Source organism: Marmota monax, unplaced genomic scaffold, assembly GCF_021218885.2.
Source record: "Marmota monax isolate L192 unplaced genomic scaffold, Marmota_monax_Labrador192_F-V1.1 WCK01_AAM20220418_F8-fsc00260, whole genome shotgun sequence".
Taxonomy (NCBI): Eukaryota; Metazoa; Chordata; class Mammalia; order Rodentia; family Sciuridae; genus Marmota; species Marmota monax.
Genome location: NW_026694062.1, coordinates 156,494 through 179,889, shown reverse-complemented (window position 1 = coordinate 179,889; position 23,396 = coordinate 156,494). Strand labels below are relative to the sequence as shown.

Genomic DNA, 23,396 nt, shown 5'->3' with positions numbered 1-23,396 from the left:
GGGATCATACTGGTACATATCCACAAGGGAATGTAAATATATCAAAAGGATTAACAATAAAAAGACAACGAAATTAAAAATGAGAAAAAGAAAAATGAGAAAAAAGCTGGAAAATATTTTACAATATTTTAGTACTTTTAAAATTTCTTTGTAGTAAAACACTTAAAATCTCTGTATTAAAACACTCAAAAGAACTGTGTGAATGGATTATACTTTTTTTTAATAAAAGACTCACTTTAGATCTAAAAACACACAGATTATGGTTAAAATGGAAAGATTAGAAATGGGCATATCCAGAAAAAACATTGGTAACAAAACAGACTTTTAAAACACAAAACTATTTGCAAACATCAGAGATGGACTTTATCTAATTACAAAGCGTTAATTTATCAGAAAAACAAAACAATTACAAACATAATATGCAGCAAATAACCAAACATCACAGTTCTTAAATATATGATGGGATACTGTCAGAGACTTCCACAACTTTCAAAATGAACAGAAAAATCAGATAACTAAGAAAAGAGAAAACCCAAACAACATTAGACCAATAGACCTAATAGGCTTATTAAACACCCAACTGGATTACAGCATACTTATGAAACACTTCATATAGACCATGTATAAGGTCAAAAATCAGGTCTTAATAAATTTAAATTATCAAAATTAGATAAATTTCCAATTCTATTTTGTATTACATTGTAACAAAACAATTCAACAGAGAGGGTAACTAGAAAACTCACAAATACATAAAAAAATAACTTCTTAAAAAATGGATGAAAAAAGGAATTAACAAAAATTATGAGACAAGAGAAAAATTAAAACAATACCAAATACCAAAACTTATAGGCAACTTCTATTAAAAATGGTATATAGTTCTTTAAAAAATTAAAACCTAGCAATTCCACTCCTGGATGAATAGAGCAGAAGAATTTAGAGCATAATCTTGGAAGAAATATTTATACAATACATTTATAGCAGTACAATTTACAATAGCCTTAAAAGGAAGCATATGTAGTGTTTGTTGACACATAAATAGGCAAAATATATACAAATAATAAATTATTATTCAACTTTGAAAAGGAAAGAAATCCTGACCTATGCTACAGCATGGGTTAACCTTGAGGACACTATTCTAAAAGAAATAAGCCAACCATTAAAATATAAATACTGGGCTGGGGTTGTAGCTCATTGGTATAGTGCTTGCCCTGCTTATAGAAAGCACTGGGTTCAATTCTCAGAACCACATAAAAATAAAATAAAGGTATTATGTCCATTCACAACTAAAAAATATTAAATATATATATTTTCACACACACATACACACATACACATATATATACACACCATATATGCTACATGACTTACAGGAAGTAATCAGTATGCTCAAATTAATATACCGACAATGGGGTTGCCAGATGGGGAAAGTAAAGTGATTGTTTAATAACAGATTTGCACTTCTGAAAAATTTAAAAATATTTCTAAAAATAGATGACAAAGATGGAATACACAATAATATAAATAAAATTATTATCAATGAATAATTAAAAATGGTTTAAAAGATTGACATAGTACATATCCAAATATGTAGCTAAAAGTTAAGTCATAAGAACTGCTCAATAACATCAGAAACGTGTGTGTGTGAACATTATCAAAAACAAAGTCCCACAAGAAAATATGCTGATTTTTTGCAACTGAACAGTTGCAAATTCACAGACTTACCGCCAGTGTTTCTCAACTCTTTGGCTAAGGGCAATTTTTTCACACAGGATTAGTGAGAACTATTTTACCCAAATCAGCCTTAACTGCACTAACTCTTCCTCCCGTAGACAAGGATCCTATGTTTACCATAAGCACTTCATTCCTGGACAGCTTCTGTACCTAAAAAAAAGAAAGAAAGAAGAAAAAAAAAAAGTTATCATTATTATACTAGAAAAAGAAAATAATTCTGAACAAATTTCAGTATAATGAGATTTGAAGTACATGAATTGTACTGTATCAAAACAAAGCTTTCTGCAGAATTCAACTCAAAGATCTACTTGTAAAATAAGTTATTAAAGAATAAAGAATCTAAGCCTGGCACAATGACCCAAGTCTGTAAGTCCCAGCAGCTCAGGAGCCTGAGGCAGGAGAATTGTCAGTTCAAAGCCAGTCTCAGCAAAAGCAAGGTGCAAAGCAATTTAAAGAGACCCTATCTTTAATTAAAATACAAAATAGGGCTAGGGGTGGGGCTCAGAAATCAAGTGCCCCTGAGTTCAACCCCTAATAACCTCTCCCCAAAAAGAATAAAGAATCTAATAAAATTCTAAAGAAATCGTATGACAAAGGTTACAAATTTCTTGACATGATAAGAGTATTATTACAGTTAAGTGAGTTCTAGAGATTAATTTCAACTCATGTTAAAACTTTTTGAGACTATAAAATTGGTTAACACATAGGTAAAATATCATTTGCTATTTTAATAGCTTTGTTAACATGGACAACCTAATGCTTGAGTTCAGATCAATGTGTTTTTTTATCATTTTATTAGTTCTTTTTAGTTATATCTAATTTTAGGATTCATTTGATACTATAAAAGATGAAACATTATTTTTCTAATTCAATCTCTAGTTCTCCTTCCCTCTTTCCTCACCCTTTCCCCTTCTCTCTATTCTACTGGTCTTTCTGCTATTTGCTTAGTTGTGTTTTGTTTTGTTTTTTAGGTAATCTCTATGGATTGAAGGATTTACTATAGTGTATGTAGACATGTACATAGAAAAGTTAGGTTGGATTCTCTCCACTGTTCTTCCTAGTCCAATCCCAACTCCTTTACCTCAAAATCCTCTCCATCAATTACACTGATTTTTTAAATTATACAAATTCCATAACTTCATTTTCTTTATAGCTGAGTAATATTTTTGTTGTGTACATATAATACATTTTCTTTATCCTCAGTTGTTGAAAAGCACCTAGGTTGATTTCATAATTTGTATTTTATAAATTTCACTGCTAAAAATAAACATTGATGTGACTGCTTCACTGTAATATGCAGATTTTAATCCTTTGCATATATACCCAAAGTGGGACAGCTGGGTCTTCTGGTGGTTCCATTCTTAGACTTTTGAGCAATTTCCACTTTCCAGAGAAGTGCACTAATAAGCAGAACCACCAACAATGTGTAAATGGACCTTTCCCCCCATATTCTCACCAATACTTCGTATTATTTGTGTCCTTAATAACTGATGAAATCTCAAGGTAGTTTTTGATTTTTAGTTTTGATAAATAAACTTTTTTCTCATAATTTGATTTTTCATAATTTTCATAATTAAAATCACTGAGTTCAATCTCCAGGACAAATAATCAAACCAAAATATACACAATAAAAATAAGTCTAGTAGAAACTGAGGAAACATTAAAAATATGTCCTTTTATTCCAGTGATATCAATTTCTTGCCTCATTGGATTTTTATAATTCTAATTTCCCCTTAACATGCAAAGAATTTAATAACCACATATGTATAGAATTTATATGACAAAGAGAAAAGTACATTCATTTTAAGGTTACCAACAGTGGCAAAAAGATAAAGTTTTAAGTATCTGGCAAATGTCGGTATGATCAAGGGGGAAAAAAGATAATGAAACTTAATAATAGTAATGAGATAGAAGGGAGACTTACTTTAAAAGTTTGGGTGCTGAATATATATAAGTCAATGGGTAGAATAATTTTCTAGCATTCCTGATACCTAACACGTCAAGGAATAAAAAAGGTCTAATATTAAAAAAAAAGGAAATACAGAATTCAATGCTTATCTTCTCTCACTATTTCTCTACTCAATATTATTATATTCATTTTCATAAAGTGTATACCAGTGCTTACTTTTAAAATTCTCTCTCTATGAACGAATCTTAAGAAAAGTATAAAACATAACATAAATATTTTCTCTCTTTTCAAAAGACTTTTACTTGAACCCAGATATAGTGGCACTTGTCTGTTACCCTAGCAACTTGAGAGATTGAGGGGGCAGGAGGATCATAAGTTCCAAGTCAGCCTAAGCAACTTAGCAAGACCTTCTCAAACTAAAATAAAAAAGTTCTGGGGATGTAGTGCAGTGGGTTCAATTCCAGTAGCACACAAGAACACAAATTAATTTAAAAAGTAAGAATTTTTTACTTGATTTAAAACTGATTACCTTACAAAATTTTAAAAGCTAACACCATACTTTGTGTTTTGAAATAGAAATTTATAAAAAGTACTCACCTTTGCTGCTTTTTTGTCTCCTTCTGTACGCACACCTAGTAGCCGTCTAAGTAGAAAGTAGGAAATTTCCAGTTCTGTAAATATCTCAGGTAATGCTCCAACTGCAGCAAGTACCTGACCCACCATTCTGTCAGCTCGACACAAGGTTGGGTCAATTTTGGTTCCAACTCCTAATACAGATATAAGATTCCACATATTCCTAAACTTTGTTTATTAAGATAACTCCTAAGCTAAAGTTAGTCAAACAAGGACAGCACGGGTTTCATATAATAGCTACATTTTGCTTATACCATCCAACAGCTGCACAATTAAATTTCTCCTCTATCTAAAAAGTCAGATAATTGACGAAATTTTTCCTAAATATTTAATAACAAAGATTTTTTGATATAAACTGTGAGGCAAATAATACCTGGTTAATCAAGGTAAATTTTACATAGTAAAATGTAATCAGTAAAGACTTTAAGATAAAAAGTTCATAATGACTAATTTTCAGAAATAATAGTGACATTTTTAAACACTGGTTGGTAGACAGGCAAGGACTGTCACTACACTATTTTACTTGTATGTTATCATACGTTTCAGTAATAGAAAATTAGATTAAAAAATTCCCAGAACTTGTATTTAACCATTCATATCATACATACACAGAGAACTCTTCTGTAAGAGCTCAACAGAGAAATAGCCAAGCACAGTGGCACATGCCTATAATCCCTGTGGCTCGGGAGTCTGAGGCAGGAGCATCAAGAGTTCAAAGCCAGCCTTAGCAAAAGCGATGTGCTAATAAGCAACTTAGTGAGATGCTGACTCTAAAGATTCTATGAAATAAAGTTCTGCAAAATGGCAAAGACTCCAGAAATTCTCTTTTCCATAAAAAGTAAAGGAAAAAACTGACAAAAATGTGAGATAAACTTTTGAAACTCTGAAAATTAAGCAAAGGCTTTGAGGCAATGTGACAAATGTTCATTAAAACAAAAAGTCATACTAGTTAGAATAGTGAGTTCTGTGATATTAAGATATCCATGAGGGGTTTGAAAAACTGGCATTTTTCTGCAATCCAGAAGGTCAAATGAATGGATAAGAATGTCATATGATCAGGCACAACCCAAGTAAACCGTAAGCCCTCACCACGAGCTAACCTTAAGGTTGTGTTGGAAATAGATTTACTAAGGCAAATGTTAACTGCCTGGTTTAGTGTTGCAAGCATGCTCCAATGTTCACACAGAGCTCTTTAACAAGGACTGAGAAATGCTATAACAAAATGCAATAACAATAAACCATCCAGGAGGGGGCAGAATCTCATATGCAGCCACTGAACTCTGTTATTTCACATATCTTCAATAGAAAATTATCTGAGACCTGCAAGGCAGGAAATATGGTACAAGCTATTTTTAAAATATTTTACCATGCAGATATACAAATGTTAGAATTACTAGGCAAAAGACTTTAAGTCAACATTTGACTTAAAAAAATGTTTGAAACAACAAGCATAAGGAAGATGTTTCACCAAACATACAACATTAAGAGTCTAAGAGCACAAGACAATCAAATAGGTATTCTAGAATTCAAGAGTATAAAAATAAAAAAAATAAAACTTTTTTCTTTAATCCAATGATAAAAAATAAAAACTCTCTCAGAAAATCTTGCCTTTCCTGAATAATGCTAGTGCTCTAAAGAGAAAAAAACTAAAAACTTCCTAAATTGTTCTCTTCTACAAAGGAGAAGTTATCTCTTAAGTCAGCTCCAGCATAAATGACTTCATACAATATACAATATTTCAGCCTGATTCTTTGTAATAATATACATAATAAGCAGCTAAAAACTGTGCAGATAATAGTGATAAATTTTAAGTTCTACACATAAAACCCAAATATACTCTTTATGAATACTTACTTTAGAAACATAATATCGTGTAATCTAAAATCAAAACTTAAACAATGTGTATTAGGAGTTAAAATTTCTAATTACACAGATGACATATCCTCTTGGATAAAATGACACAAAGCCACTAGTAAAAGTTTATCAATGAAACAAAAGTTCTTACCAATAAGATCCCCGGAACAGCATATTGAAGATCATTGTGTTCAGCAAAAAGTGAAACAATTTTGGAAAAGATTGGTTTACACATGAGTTTTCCTTCACTATCTTTGGAAACAATACCAGGTCTGACTTCTATCTCCTGGCTCACCTGAAACAGAAATTGTTGAAACATATGGGTAAAAGAATAATCATTTAAATGTATAGTCCCAATAGATAGATAACGAAACTAAAAAGCACTGCTATTCCCAAGAATGTTTTCAAATATCACAACAAAAAGAATAAAAATCCAAACAGTTTATTTTTAAAGCTACAACCACTCAATACACTAATTACCTACAGGAAATATACATGTTAAATATAAGACTTGCTATATTCGAAAAACAATAGTAAACAATACATTTTTCTGGAGGGGAAAAAAAAAGAAAATTTTTTAGATTTCCTTTTGCCACTATCATTTTCTGGTTAAGAAGAAATCAAGAATTTAGAATTCAGTGTTTACCTTTAACACTCCTTTTAAAATACTACCACCAGCTACACCCCCTTTAAGGTCATCAACCTCACAGCCAGGTTTATTAACATCAAAAGACCTAATCACTGAGGAAGAGAAAGGAAAACTATTAAATTTCATTCTCCACATAAAAAACAGCCAATAATATAGAAAAACTAAGTCAACAATTAAAAGACAAGAGATAAATTCTTACCAATAAGCCCAGGTTCTGAAGTAAAGTCTCTTGGAGGCACTGGAATTTTCTTTACTATATACTCACAGACAACTTCAATATATTTCAGCTGAGCAGAAATTGGAATAATAGGAGCTCCTTCAGCTACTGTACCTACATGATAAATTCAAATAGATCGAAAGTTGTCAGTTTATCAGAATCCATTCTACATTATGTATTATATAAAATAACTATTAAGTTTATAAAAATAAACATCCCAACATTCAAGTAAGCAAAAATAAAAATAATTATGTTGTTTAGAAAATCTACGACATTGTTTTTCCATCTAAAAAAAGAAATCATTTTAATAGAAGATTAAAAATTAGCAAGTTCTATCAATATAAATAAGCAGATAGAAGAGATTAAAAAAATATGTCCATTACCAGCAAAGAAATGTAGCCAACTGAAAAAATATCCAAGTTAAAACATTTGGCCTCTCTCAAAACAGATGTGACCTGTGCCTTGTGCTTCTTGAAGATAATCATGATGTTTTCTGACTGAACTATCCTTCTACAGTTCTGGGGCTGACAACCCCAGATTTTAGTAGCTTATCTCCCAGGAAAGACAAAATTATAAACACTCTGCTTATCAGATTATTGGCACATACAAAATGTGCCAATACTACTACTTACATGTCACACAGGATAATAAATGAAACGGAAAATACACAATGAGATTTTAGAAACATAATGAAGTATTTTATTTACCACATAATAGGGTAAAAGACTTTTTTCATAAGTAATAAGAAATCAAATGTGAGAAACACATCACAGATTCCCGAAAATAAGGGGGAAGGAGGGAGAAAGAACACTATATAAAGATTAAAGAAATCACTGTCAATTCCAATTTTGAACACATAATCATTGAAAATCAGTGGTGTAAAAATAAAAAAAAGAAAGTTTGTTTTTTTTAAATAATAAAAACAATAATAAATAATAATTTAATAATAAAACAATAATTGAATAATAAAAAATTTTTTAATAATAAAGTGGGAATGCTTGTATAAATTATTTCTAACTAAAATATCAGGTTGCTCTAAGCAACAAAGGTTTTAAGTACTAAGAAGAGAACACAGATGTTCCAACCATTAATTAATACTGGATAATCCATTATATTACAATACCAGGATTCTTACCTTGAACAAATGCAAGGATCTGTTCATACTGTTCTTTAGCTTGACTTTCTTTTACCAAATCAATTTTATTTTGCAGAATCAATATATGTTTCAGCTTCATAATTTCTATGGCAGCTAGGTGTTCAGAAGTCTGAGGTTGAGGACAAGATTCATTACCAGTTAAATGGATGACAAAAAAAAAAAATTTAAACAAAGATAGACAGGATGAGTGTTAAGAATTAACTGTTATCTAACAGACCTTCACTTGCCCAATTCAAGACCTATTTTTTAACACTACTAACATGTTTTGGTATGCTGTTTAAATTCTTTGCCTTATTTCTTCTGATCTTCCCAGTCTTTTAACTTCCACTTCTAGTAATGACTGCAATCCGGGCCTCAAGTTTACCTTCTTAGGGTTTACAGATAGCTTTTGCTCAGTCAAAACATATATTCTGACTTTATTTAGTATTTGGAATATTGTGATCCATTCTACTTTAGGATAGATGATCACTATCATCAGTTTAAACCTTATAAAATCTTTCCTTAAAAAACAACTTTTGGGGGGAAACAGATAGTACCAGAGATTGAACTCAGTCAGGGGGACTCCACCACTAAGCCCCATCCCCAGCCCTATTTTATATTTTATTTAGGAACAGGGTCTCACTGAGTTGCTTAGCACCTTGCTTTGGCTGATACTGGCTTTGAACTCATGATGCCCTTGCCTCAGATTCCTGAGCAACTGGGATTACAGATGTGCACCAACACACCTGGCTCAAAACAACTTTATCCAAGAAAATACTTCAAAAGTAATTGAATTTCACTTCTAAAATTAGTTAAAAAGGCTCTGACTTCTGACTCAAAGTAGAAGCTATGATAGGCAAGGAAAAAACCAACATGGAAAACAAAAGTGCAGATTCAGTTCCAAACAAGTCTTGATATCTCTGAGTGTATGCCTCACTGGTATGCACTCCTTAATCACAGAAACAGATTAAATATTTGTGGTTCCAATATTTGTGAGGTATTTTGTTACACAGCAATAGAGAGCAGATAGAGCTATTCATTAACATAAATGGAAAGAAGAAAAAAGAAGTTCAAAAGCAACCACTAATAATTTGTAATAAAATATAGTTTTGTTTTGTAAACTGAAGATCTTCTTTCCCAAGTAGCTACGTTCATTTTCCTGGTACAATACCTGAGATCATGCTTATAGAAGTCTATTCTTATTTGACCTCTCCCCAAATAGACCCGACCTACCTACGCCTTGTATTTCTTGAGGTAATCATTATGTCATCTCTACCTGAAGTATCCTTATTTAATCTTGGGATTGAACATACCAAATTTTAGGCTGAGGCTTCCAAGACATGTGAAGGCTGGCCATGCCAGAAAGAACAACTACATGATTCAGTGATCAATCACATGGTCAGTCATCATTTCTACATAACAGGAAGTCCCACTAAAAAAAATCTAATTAGATAAAGTATATCAATTAGGTTGACAGTATTTTCATATGGAATGTTATAAAAAGAAAACCACATAAGCCTCACATTTAGAACTCTTCTAGATTCTGCCTTATGTGTCTCTTTCCTTGGTTGAATCCTTTTCCTGTAACAAACCAAACTGAATACAACTGTCAGTGAGTAGCATGATTCTTTTAACAAACTTAAGGGTGATTTTAAGAATCCCCTCAATTTTCAGGTAATTCAAGAGTGAAAGCAACCTTGTGTGGGGCAGTATAGTGCATTCTAACTTTACATGTGGCTAAATTCCACATAGCCCTCCACAACATTCACAAAGAAAGCACATCCTAAGCCTTGAAAATCTATCTTGACAGCTCTTGTTAGCATTTCACATGAATGAGACTGGCATCTAAATAAACCATTATTCAAGATAAAGTACACAACACACTGAGACAAATAAGCCAACACATACTTTTTAAAAAAAAAAGTCTACATAAAAAAATGTACAACCTCATGTCTATTTGTAGATCAAAAAAATGCACCACTGATTTCAACATTTTTTTTTTCCTTTTACATACCATGCTTCTTATTTTAAGATAATTAAGGGACATGGTCATGATTTTGGAAAATTAGCTATAAAAATCTCTATTTATGTCACTTTAAGTTCCCCAAGTCCTCAGTTTTCTTTTAATTATTCCATCTCAGGCTGACCACACTTTTTCCCCCCGGATTAATCCTGATATATTTACCTATCAACAGAAGAGCTGCATCCATTACTGCTGTACCATTGAGCATAGTAGCCATCAAAATATCATGACCAGGACAGTCAACAAAGGAAACATGTCTAACAATTGAGACATAATAACCATCTTTTAGACAATTAAAAGACACTAGTAAGACTTTTTAGATTTACTTTGTTTTAAAAGTAATGAATATTGCTACAAAGTGGCTAAAAAAACTGGTATTTACACAATTTTGAGGATTACAGTTGAAATTAAACTGAGGGTCACTGCAAAGCAGATACAACTATGTGCACACATAACTTTTTTAAAAACCAGGTTCTGATATGCCTAGGTATACTCTCAAATTCAAAATAAAGATGACAGAATATAGAACACAGACGTAGTTAACATTTTTTGAACATTTAAACCTAATGAATTATAAAAACTATTTTATTTGGCATCTATGTAAGTTCACCAGGTTTCTTGTCATTTTCCAATTGAAATGTTTCTAACAGTTCCATGTATCTTTTACTTCCTCACTAGATATGTGATTTACAATTATTATAAAAGTGGTAGCTTGTCTTTTGAGCTTAACAAGGTCTTTTATTTGAACTCTTTTAAATATAGTCTCTATAAAATGCAATTTTTATTTTTGATAAAATACATCCAATCATTTTCATTTGTGATGTGTACTCTAGAAACTTTTCACCATGCCCTAAGACTATCCATTATAGTTTCCCTTGAAACTTCTAGTTATATCTAACCCATTTGAGAAAGTACTCAAAAACATGTATATTTTGAGATTAAGCCATTGCTTTTTAGCAAACTTGGAGACTGGTCCAGGACCCAGATCCATCGCCTGTAAAATATAAAAATTAGAGGATGCTGAAGTCCCTAATATAAAATGGAGAAGAATATTTACATATAAATTCCTTACATATACTAATAATCTATAGAGTACTTGCAATACCTAGAAAATTGTAAATGTTATTTAAATAGTTGTTATACTGTACATTTTAGGATATATAGATGAGAAGAAAGTCTGTACATATTCCCTTTTTTCCCCTGGAAGTTTTTGATCTGCAGTTGGTCTGAAGAGATGTAACACCCTTAGACATTTAAGACCATTCATACTAAAAAAATCTGAACAAAAATGTTGAGTATATTCAAAGAATACACATACACACACACACACACACACACACACACACAGAGAGAGAGAGAGAGAGAGAGCATTAAAATGTAAAGTTTAAAAGAAGGCTCTTTTCTGGTTATAAACAATAATTTTTAATCATCTACTGAAGTATTTTTGTACCTCTTTCAAAGATCAGTCAAACATCTGTGTGGTCTCTTTTACATTCTAAATTCTGTTCCACCAATCCTTACCTTCAGTCCAATCTTGAATACTACTGTGGCGAGCCGCTTCTGCCATTTCTGCAGACTATGGTCGCCATTACAAGATGGCGCTGGCTCCGCTGTGGTCTGTGACAAACAACTCCTTATTTGGGAGAGTTGGCACATGGTTTTTCACCACCCTATGAGAAAGCTCCACGTGGCAGCTTCGCGTTGGGGCTTGAGATGCTTTATTAAGGCTGGGAGGGGAATCCGAGAGGAAGAAGAAGAAATATCAAGGGCCTGAATAAACTGTTGAAAGAAGATTCTCGAGTTGCGTCTTCCTTGCGGGCAAGGGGTCGCGACAAGTGGTGCCGAAACCCGGGAACCAGAACTTTCAACAGTCAGGGGTGGTGCACCGGTTAGTCCCAGGTAAGTGGGATCCGCGACCAAAGCGGGGCAGCTCCTCTGTAAAGAAAGAGAGAGCATTACATTTTATTGCAGCTGCACTGTGTACTTTCACTTTTGTTTTCTGTGTTTCTTTTGTTGTGTCATTTCGCTTTTGTTTTTTGTGCTTCTTTTGTTGTTGTGACGACAGGGATGCTCCCCTGTAAAAGGAAGAGAGCGGGGAATTCATAGAACGGAATGCTCCCCTGTAAAAGGAAGAGAGCGGGGACTTTTGTACTTTCACTTTCTTTATAGCTCTAAAAACATTATGGGCGTTGCTTCTTCAAGCCCAATTTTGTTGGCCCTAGATGGGTTGTTACATTCAAAAGGACTTAAGATAAAGCAGAGTACTTTGCAGATGTTTTTAAGAGAAGCTGATATAGCGGCTCTTTGGTTTGCTTTTTCAGGGAGTCTTACGATTCCTAGCTGGGACAAATTAGGGAAAGATCTAGCTTTCGCTCGTGAGTAAGGCACCTTAGAGGGTGGCATTATACCACTTTGGAAGTTAGTTAAAGGATGTATAACAGATGGTAAATGCCAGGAAGCTGTGAGTGAGAGTCAAGCTATTCTTGAGCAACTGCATGAGGAAAAATCTGAAGGATCATGTAGTGAAGTGGCAGAGAGTATTAAAAGTAACAGTAGTGAGAAGGCAAAAGAGCCTGAAGATAAAAATAGGAGAAGGCTCTACCCAGACTTGACCGAATTAAAAACGCCTGAGAACACAAGCGACTCAGAGAGTTCTGAGGACCTTGATATATTGTTACAACAACTACATAAGATAAAAATGAAAAAGAAGAAAAAGGAGACACAGGGCACACAGGCCTACTGTAAGAAGGGGAAGGGAGTTAACATCGGTCAACAAAACTCTGAGGAGGAGGAGGTAGAATATCTAGAAGAAGATATGGTGCCAATTGCCCCACCTCCGTATGTGGGGGGGAGCCAAGGTTCCGGGAGATCTTTTCATGCACAAGTTTGGAGGACAGTTAATACAGATATGGGACTTGCATACCCTGTATTTCAGGACAATAACAGGGGAAGATATCATGAGCCTTTAGACTTTAAGATAATTAAAACCTTGGCAGAATCTGTCCGCACTTATGGCATAGATGCCGCTTTCACTCTCACTCAGGTGGAGGGACTTACTAGATTTTGCATGACTCCCTCAGATTGGGCTAGTCTAGTCCGCGCTTGTGTTTCCCCAGGGAAATATTAGGAGTCCAAAGTTGGCTGTTTAATGTTTCTGGCAGTACCCAAGACTCGGAGCGAGGTAGGAGACTTAAAATTACTTCACACAATTCACAATTGTTTAATGCTACATTACCCTCCGCAGCAGTCTGTCTCCAATCTCCGTTCCTGTTTCTTTTGGCTAATGTTACATTACAGGGGATGCTTAATTGTTTTAATATTACCTGTTACTTGTCTGAGTGTTGGAATGGATCCTGGCCTATGGCAGTGGTTATGAAATTTCCAACCTTTGTCCCAATCCCGGTTACTGCAGATCCAGAGTCTTTTCCTATTGTTGAACTGATTAGAGCCCATAGAGATTTTGGAATTACAGCAGCTATAGTGACAGCTGTGGTGGTATCTGCTGCTGAGCAGTTACAGCTGGAGTAGCCATGGCCAGCCAGGTACAAACTGCTGCCACTATTAATCAGGTTATTCAATAAACATCCACCATACTTGAATCTCAAAGTAGAATTAATCAACACATTTTATCTGGGATTCTGGCTGCTAATCAAAGGATAGATCTGCTTCAAGCTCAAGTTGAGGAATTGTCTGACCTAGTACATTTGGGTTGTATTGACCAACGTGCACATTTATGTATAACCTCTGTCAGATTTAATGATTCCAGGAATGCCTCCCGCATCATCGGGGAATATCTATCCGGAACCTGGTCCATGGAAGCAGAAAACTTGATCCAGTCTCAACTAACTCAGATTGCTGTTTTGAATAGCACCCGTGTCGAACCAGTGACTTTGGGTCAATTCACCAGTTGGCTATCCTCTGCCTTTTCCTTTTTTAAGGAATGGGTGGGAGTGGGCATTTTTGGGGCAATGTGTTGCTTCAGTGTTGTGCTTTGTTTGTGGCTTCTCTGTCTCCTTAAAACTCGCCATGCACAAGAAAAGGCTATGATCATACAAGCTCTTGCAGCTTTAGAAAATGGCAACTCGCCTCAAGTCTGGCTTGCGCATCTTAAGCAGTAAACCTTTGTCATGGTCGTTACACCCCAAGTTATTATAACATTGCACTGGGATCGACATGACTTTCCTTGTTATTCTCTTAGTGTTGGAAAGCCCTTGCACTCTGCCGGTCTTACTGCCATTGCACGCAGATGGGTTTCCACACTAGTGCTTTTCTATCGCCTTGAAGTTCGTGCCTTTCTTTCAGGGTGCTGTCAACTTGTTTGTCATTATAAACAGCCACAGTTCAGCCTCAGCTATCCCCCTTCGTCCACCATCATCACGATACAGGATGCAAGGCAAGGCACTGCACTTGAGTGATCCTTGACCTGGACCTCAAGGAGAGCATGTCCTATTGCATGCGGGTTAGACGCGTTCAAGCCCCGCCCCACGAAAAAAGGCGTCGGCTGATATGGCCTCAGATCTGGGGAAGGGCCCTCCTTAGGACTGAGCCATACTATGCAGCCACTTCTGCACAGTGGGATAGGACCTCTACTCTCACCTGTATTGTTTTAAGAAAACATAAAGGGGGAACTGTGGTGAGCCGCTTCTGCCATTTCTGCAGACTATGGTCGCCATTACAAGATGGTGCTGGCTCCGCTGTGGTCTGTGACAAACAACTCCTTATTTGGGAGAGTTGGCACATGGTTTTTCACCACCCTATGAGAAAGCTCCACGTGGCAGCTTCGCATTGGGGCTTGAGATGCTTTATTAAGGCTGGGAGGGGAATCCGAGAGGAAGAAGAAGAAATATCAAGGGCCTGAATAAACTGTTGAAAGAAGATTCTCGAGTTGCGTCTTCCTTGCGGGCAAGGGGTCGCGACATACTACAGTTACATTTTTTACATCAGAAAGACCAATTCTTCATATTTTATTCTTATTCCTAATTATTTTAGCTATTCTAGTTTGCTTCACTTTCAAAATAAACTTCACAATATTCTTAAGAAAAAAATTGATAAAATTCTGACAGGAATTATACAAATGCTTCTACATAAATTTGAATACCATCAACAACCTCCATTCTTTTGTTACTCAAGTCACGAATATAGTCTGTTTAATTTATGTGGCATGTAATTTTTAAATATTTTATATAATTTTTAGTCCATATGCACAATGATGCTGGATGATTATTTCTTTTTATTTTGCCCATGTTAGTCAAGATGATGATTGCTTCTCAAGAAAATTTGGTTACGTATTCTCTGTTTTTAAGAACTTTAATGTCTATCTTTTGGTGGTAATTTTTAAAGTTCAAGTTTTCTGTGTTCCACATCTCCATGTTTTCACGTTTTTTGAGATTTTTAAAAGAAGCCATTTTAAAAAATTTCAGAACATGTATTTGTTGCTAATAAACATAAAGGCAAATTTTTATTGCTCTTGTATTTCACATTTTCAAAAATAATTTTTTTGCAGCAAACACTTTATAATTTTCTCTCTAATCACCATCTGGAAATGTTTTTTCAATCAGCACGCTCTACATTTCCTTTGCTTGCCTTATACAAAACTTAGAGAGCACTGTGCATAACACAAATAGGGCAGATATTCTTGTATTTCCAGTTAGAAACAACATTCAGTATTTCAACATTTGAAGTCCTGAAGTTTTGCTATAGAGGTTATCAAGTTGAAGAAACTCCTCCTTATTCCCCATTATCAGCATGTTTTATAAGAATTTCTGCATAAACACCTTATTATGCAATTTATAAGAAAGATATTTCTTTCTTTCCTTCTTTTTTGATACTCAGGATTGAACCCAGGGACACTTTTCCATTAAACTGCAGCCCAAGCCCCTTTTTATTCTGAGACAAGGGCCTTGCTAAGTTACTGAGGCTGGCCTTCAACTTGCCTTTTAAGTTGCTGGGATTACTGGCATGTGCCACCAGACTTAGGAAGATGTTTCTTTAGTCTAATGTAATGCTACATTAACAATGAATGATTTTCAGACAATCAATCTTGCATACCTGGAAAAAAAACCTACTTGGTCATATCATGTACTTCTTTTTATAGTACTAAATTTTACAGGCTAATATCTATAAATTTTGGTGTTGATATATATGGTTACTTGAGCAGCAGTATCCTTTTGGGTGGAGGGGAACATGTTGGTCTAGACTTATCAAAGTGATAGTGGCTTCTCAAAAGGTTAGTAAATGTGTTCCTCTACTAAACTTTAGGTTGATAAAGAATGAATCCATTCACCTATAATAATTAATTGTGTAGAATTTTTTCAGTAGTCCCTGTTTTTCTTTAGATATTAGCTAATGTTTCAATCTTCACAACTATAACTTGTTTTCCCATTGTCATTTGCTTAAACTCTATCTATTTTGAAACAAAACACCTTTTAGTTCTATTAACATTTTCCAATGTTTACAATTTGTCCACTATCACAAAACAGGAAACTTATTACAAACTAAACATAATAGAATTATATAAGAATATGGTTACATTAATATTAACTAATAAACTCCAGATTATGATTGTCAATATATTTTGGTGCACTTTTTTAACTTAGCTGAAATATTTTTCAGAATCAAATACTGAGTATTAGGCTAATATTATTTTATTCTTTCTGCTTGCTTTGTGTTAATTTGTTTTTCTTTTTATAAACTTGTTCTTTCGAATTGGAAGATCAGATTATAAATTTTAGGTTTTATTGTTCTAAGTAAGCTTTTTAATTTCCTCCTAAGAAGGTTTTGCTGTGCACAACAAATTCTGATATTCTGTATTTTCATCTAGTTCAATATCACTGATGACTACGAAAATGCAAATTAAGATGACACTGAGGTATCAATAATTAAAAGTAATCTCAATCCCTTGCTGGGTAGCAATGTAAATGGTACAGATATTCCAGAAAAGTATGAGATATGTTTTCAAAACACTAAACCATATACTAATCATACAGCTCATTACATTACATATGTAAGTGTATGTGGCACAAAATGAAATTTTACATCTCTGAAAAACTTATACCCAATTGTTCTTAGCAGTTTTTTAATAGCACAAATCTGGAAACAACTAAAAAAATCTACAATAGTTCAGCTATATATGTGTGGCAGACTACTATTTAACAATAATAAAATAGTGAAAAATGACAGCAACCAGGGTAGGGGTACAGGACATTTTATAGAATGAAATGAATAGAAAGGCAATAACAAAAGGTTACAACTATACAATATATGTAATATTTCTGAAACAACAAATGCATAGCTAAATAACACATTAGTAAAGGAGTAGGTATAGCAAGGGAGAATTATATGTCTATAAATGAGTAACGAAGAGACCTCTTGGTTGTACACTAGTTCTATATCTGAAAGCAGTGGTAATTTTTAAGTATAAAGGTGGTAGTAAAATAATGTATGTCTAAACATACATACATTATGCCAATATCAGGACTCTGATATATAGCTCTTAGAATCAATGGGATAAAAACTTTCCATTAACTCTTTAACTTCACATAAATTTTAACTATTTCAATTTTAAAACTATAAAACACAGTCCTTCTTAGAAAATGAAAGTATTATATGTTCAAAGATATGTAATTTTAGGTGAATATACTTTTAATAAAAAATATATAAAGCAACATTAAAAATGTGTAGATTTGAGCAATTTTGGTTCAATTTTTGGAACTTTTCTAAAAAAAAGGTTAAGATGTTTTTGGAATGCTTTCACGGGGAAAAACTGTGATGAACTGAAGTACAGTAAGCTGCTATTTTAAATCAATACAACTGTTATAGAATGAGAAGAGTAACCCAAAAACAATTTGGCAAAGATCTCCAGCATCTTGAAAAGCTAAATGAATTTTGAACATAACAAAGGGCAACACAGAAATTTAAAACTAAACTAACTAACTACACTGTGCACTCAGAACTTGTGTTTAACAACTGTGTTTGTATAATCATGATCTATACTTTCCTAAGGTGAGACTTATGCTTACATATCACTTATAGACATCAGTGTTCTCTTATGAAGAATGAGGATAGGGTATAAATGCAATTATAATCCCCAAAGGCATAGAGAAACAAGTCAATATGTTAAAAAGAAGTAAGACTGGAGACATAGTTCAATGTTAGAGCACTTGCCTAGTATGTGAAAGCTGCCCCCCACCAAGAAAGAAAGAAAATAAGAGGAAAGGAGGGAAGAAAAAGGGAACAAGAGTTAAGAAGAATAAAAAAAGAATATTAAGTATGTGTTTACTGTTCTACAGGAGGAAAAAAAAAAAATCTAAAACAAAATAAACCTGGAAAAAGACACCATCAAATCCAATGAATTATTTCTTGTTATGTGATAATACTTCAGAGAATTTGCATTTATTTAGTTTACTTGGATTTAAATAATTAACTTTCCACATTAGAAAAAAAAATTTTTAATTAATAACTAATGTATACTCTATTTCTCGGCCAAAAATAATGTTGTTCAAGATTTCTCATCTCATTTTGTCAGCTGCATCAGCATAAGTTTAATTTTCAGTAGCAGTTAAGCTCCACTATTTCAACAGGAAATGAAAAGCTCTTGAGCATAAAAATCATCACCTGACTAGTCTGAAGTTTCCCTTGGTCCCTGGAATATCTGTAGGAAACTCATCAGGTGTACTACTTCCACAAGATCTATAACATTCTGGCCGAAGACAACTTGAGTCGTCAAGTTCATAAATCTGAAAGTTTCAAAGAAAACAGTAAAATTGGTCAACTGTATAATTACAACTAAAGTAAAATGTTTTTCTTTCTACAGAATAATATATACCTTGGCATTAGCATATCCAAGCTTGATGGTAATACTCCTTTCCAGTTCATTTTTGAACCTCACAGTGTGAACACCAGAAATAGCTTTTACAACTGTAGATTTCCCATGAGCAACATGACCAATTGTTCCTATATAAACCAAAAATATTTAGGCACCCTATTACATCAAAATTTCAATAGGATAATCAAAGGTACAACATAACATAAATCTGTAGTAACAGTGATTTCACTCTTCCCTTCCACATATTCTCTTTTCTTAATCAATCGTGTTTCAAACATGACTGAAAAACTTAATCTGAACAACTTATTTAAAAAACATATCCATTGTTTACCTATACATTTTAATTTAATGTAAGAAAACATTGCCTTTCTTTAAAATACTCAATGAAATGTATGTAAAATTTTATACACTAAGAAACCTTACAGTATTTCCAAAATGTTGTAATAATTATGATGGTCCTAAATTAAAAAACAAAACAAACAAACAAAAAAAACCCCTCAAATTCTGGGAAACTGAAAATAATCTGTTTAATAACATACAAAGCTGCTAAGAGTAGTATGTTTTCACTTATCACTTTCTAATAATTGAGTCTTATCCTGGTTTTCACTCAATTTAACTTTTCTTATAAAGCACCCAGGATATCATTAGGAAAAGCACTACTGAATTTAAAAGCCTATTTATTCATCAAGCAGTCCTTTTATTTTTCCCCAAACATTATTTTAATAATACTGTGAGCAAACATTCTCACTTCTTAAACAGTTCCTATGTATGTGTATGGCACACTGCTTTTTCCACAGTAGCTACGTGATTTTTTTCTTGTTCCACGAGGGATTAGGCTATGAAGACTGAATTCAGGGCCTCAGCTCGCCAGTCAAGCATTCTTACACTGAGACACATCTCAAAATCCAACTGTGCAAGACAAGAACGGAGGGCATTCTTTCCATTTCCCAAGACAAAGGTACTTTGTATATAAAGGCTCAAATGTACTCATTAAATATCTGAATCATTCTATAAATCATTTAATCATACAGACTAAATTTCCTATCAGAAAGCACTCAACTCAGGACTTTCAGAACTGTAGAATTTACGTAATAAATTGTTCTTACCTATATTAATCGTGGCTTGTCTGCTGATAACTTCATGTGAAAGTGGAGTCAATTTGGTAACGTCCTACAATAAAACATCATGTTAACCCAATGCCCAGAAATCAAACCAGGACTTTTTTTTAAACTTCAGGTTTGGTTTCTACAGCACTACTGCAATCTGTACTGTCAAACAACAACAAAAAACAAAGCAAAAACAGCCTTTCATGTAAAAACAGTCTTTATTTCAGCGAAAGAACTTAGGAATGGAGAGGTAAAGTTCTTCCTGTTTTTCGAAACCGACAATGCAAACTGTCACTATAGATCGCAAACTTTAGTAATACTGAAAAAAAAAAAAAACTCCTTTATATATCTTTATTAAAGTTGAAAAGCTTAATACGTTTAACACACGATTCCTTCCCGGACCTTCGGAGCTCAATAAGTCTCACCCGAATCACTCAGAATTTCGAAGTGTCATGAACCATATCCTAAACCAGACTCTCAGGACTACATAAGGTGCACCAGGCGGCGCCATCAGAGACTATGGTGCATTTTTACACCGCTCCCTCCTAACCCATGTTTCCAACAGACAGACAGTGCCTCGCCCCAACTCCTTCCTCATTTCCGAGCCCACTGTGAATTCCCCCCGGGGGGGGGGGGGCGGGGGTAAATCCCTCACCAACGTGGCGAGATCCTGCCGAGAAAGGTGCGGCTGCCCCAGAGTCACTCCAACGTCGCCACCCGTCATCTCGCCCGGAGAAGAAGGAAACTGCTCTGTTGCCGCCTGAGAGTACGCAGGCCCCTTTGAGTGGGGCGGGGAAGTAGATGTGGGAAAGGCCTAGGCTTGGACAAACGCAAGACAAGTTCAGCCTCCGTGGCCTCGCTACCTACTCTTTGTCCAGCTTGTATTTACAGATAACCTACAAGGATGTCTTTTTTTTTTTTTTTTTTTTTTTTAAAACGATGCAAAGATTCAGGATCTAGTTGTACAGACTACAGACTTTTTAGATATTTGTTAAGGCAACACTAAGGGCAGCCCCATAAAAGGCCCCTTGAGAGGCGAGTAATGCAACGGGACATGCGCAGTGGCAAGGGAAAAAAAGCTGTTTCCGTTTCCTATTGAGTGGGTGGAAAGAATCTCCCAGAATCTGGAAATCTTTGCCAGGGTGTGAGAATGGAGAGGAGTGCTTCAAATATATTTGCTTATTTGAGCAATTTGTATAGTTTAATAACACAAGACAGGCGTGGGGACGCTATGTGCTGAGCTAGCCGCGCTCACGCGCCCCTTAATTCCTGACCTGAGTTGGGGAAGGCGGCCTCTTGGGGAGGTTAGCGACAGGATTAAGTTCCTGGTTTATTTCCAGGGAGCCCAAAAGCGGAGGACTGCGGCCTTAATGATCCATGGAGCTACTTACTACACAATGCCTTCAATGGACAGAAGTTAGTTAGAAGATTTCTGTAAAAACTCAAACTTAAGAAATGACCTCTTAGCCTTAATATAAGCCAATAAATCTGTGTTTTCTTATTTGTGCGTGATTTTTAAAGTTTTAAACTCTTCCCACATCAAGTTTAAAGAGGCAAAATTATGTTTGAAGAATATGGCTATATAGTTGCAGGTTGTTTATTTTTAAAGGATATTGGTATTCTGCACATTTTCTATTGAGTTGTAAAAAGCAAATGACAAATCTGGGACTAGCCTACGCACGTATTAGTTTTTTTAATACTTAAAATTCACTTAAGTAGATTTCCATTTTACAGTTGAACTGAATTTTAGAGAGATTAATTTGTCAAACTTACCGGTATTTGTAACTGCTACTGCTTTGCTTAACGCCTTGGTGTGATATCACAATGGGCAAAAGGTGAAACTTATGCAGTGAAGGAGGAGAAATAAGAAATGTCCTCATCTCTGCCCTTTTCAGTGCTTTATTCACTCAAGTCACTCAATTTCACTTTATAGATCTTAGTCAAGAAAACAAAAATCCTTAATGATAGGCCCTGCAATAGACATAATTCACAGAAAAAAAATTCTAGGTTAATTAATTTACAGCAAATAATTCTAGATTAATTAATTCTAAGCACTGCAAATACAATCATGGCAGGCTAATAACAGACATTCCCTCTGTGCCAAGTTCAAATGTCAGATCAAAAGTCTCAAGTCTTAGGCTTTAAGTCCAGCAGATGCACACTCATTCAGACCAAGATGATAAGGTCAGGAACCAAGGCAGGCTTCTCCAGGTATGGAGCTGATGGCTAGCTGAGGAGGCAATCCTAGGGAAAAGTCAGGGCTCTTACCAGTATCAAGATGTATAGAGTTTGAGAAAGGTGAGGATGATGGAGAGGATCAGCATGGAAGACAACTGATGGGATGTGAGTCCAGGACCTCATCAGGCTCTCCAGCTTGTGTGCCTCAGTATTGGCTGGCTGAATATCTGTTCATTTGCTCATTATTTATATGAAAATTTGGGGCTTTTGATCCCCTTTCAATCCTTATCAGCTCCCACCAGATTTCTCAGTGACATTGTTTATCCTGGGGTTAAATCATATGGTCTGGTGGTCCCCACCCTGATCTTTTGGCCTTATCCTCTTTTTAGGTAAGAACAGCCTACCAGAGACTTCAATCTGAGCTTATCAGAGTGGGGGGAAGTGACTTGTTTGTGTCTGAGGGCCATACTGGAGGGCTCTATTAAGTGTGCCTAGTTAGACTGCAGGTTTCAAACTGGAGTTTTTAAAATGGAGTTGCTGAGGCTCAGACCTAAGGCCACCCTTACATATGCCTAACCCTCTCATGTGAGAAATAGAAAGTCAGATCAACCATTTCCAAAATATAGTAAGGGGACTTTAAATATAACCCAGGAGAAATTTCCCACCAGAAGAGAACAAAGGGGTGCGGGGAAAATTGAAGTATATTTCTTTTAATAACCCAATAGTATATAATAAAACCTAGGTTACATTCAGAAGTTTATGCACTCCCTACATCTCAGCTAATGAAGAATCAGGGAAAGGATCTTGTTCTCTAGGAAATAAAACTGGTTGTACACACTCTGAGGGTTCCTAAACACAAATGACCAATCCTTGGAACACGGTCAGTAAAGTCACATTTTATACTGTTCAGTTGTGTCTCTTAGCACATTCTTTGTGCTTGGGCAGGTGAGCTTTTGTTTCTCACAGTCATGAAGTCAGTGCTGTTTGTTACTTCTATTAGTGAACTTTCTGAAATTCAGGTGTTATTTGAATCAGGCCTGAACCAAGATGTTCTTGTGTGAAACTCGTTCTGGAAGTTGTTGAAAATAGTTGTTTGTTTTTATTTTTTGATTTAATTTCTAGTCATAAATATGTGGT

At 34.7% G+C, this 23,396-nt stretch overlaps 1 protein-coding gene and 1 pseudogene across 3 annotated transcripts in view; both read right to left on the bottom strand.

The window, feature by feature from the left end:
• LOC124106562 (zinc finger X-chromosomal protein) overlaps positions 1 to 4,229 on the bottom strand; it is a 68,872-nt gene extending 64,643 nt beyond the window's left edge. For all 3 annotated transcript variants that reach the window (XM_046464221.2, XM_046464226.2, XM_058585524.1), the window contains exons 1-2: positions 3,656 to 4,229; positions 1,723 to 1,881 (exon numbers count right to left, since the gene is read on the bottom strand). The gene's annotated coding sequence lies outside the window, so the exon portion shown is untranslated. The remainder of the gene's footprint in view (positions 1 to 1,722; positions 1,882 to 3,655) is intronic.
• LOC124106581 (eukaryotic translation initiation factor 2 subunit 3, X-linked-like) lies at positions 1,719 to 21,076 on the bottom strand (annotated as a pseudogene).
• Positions 21,077 to 23,396: the final 2,320 nt, after the last annotated feature.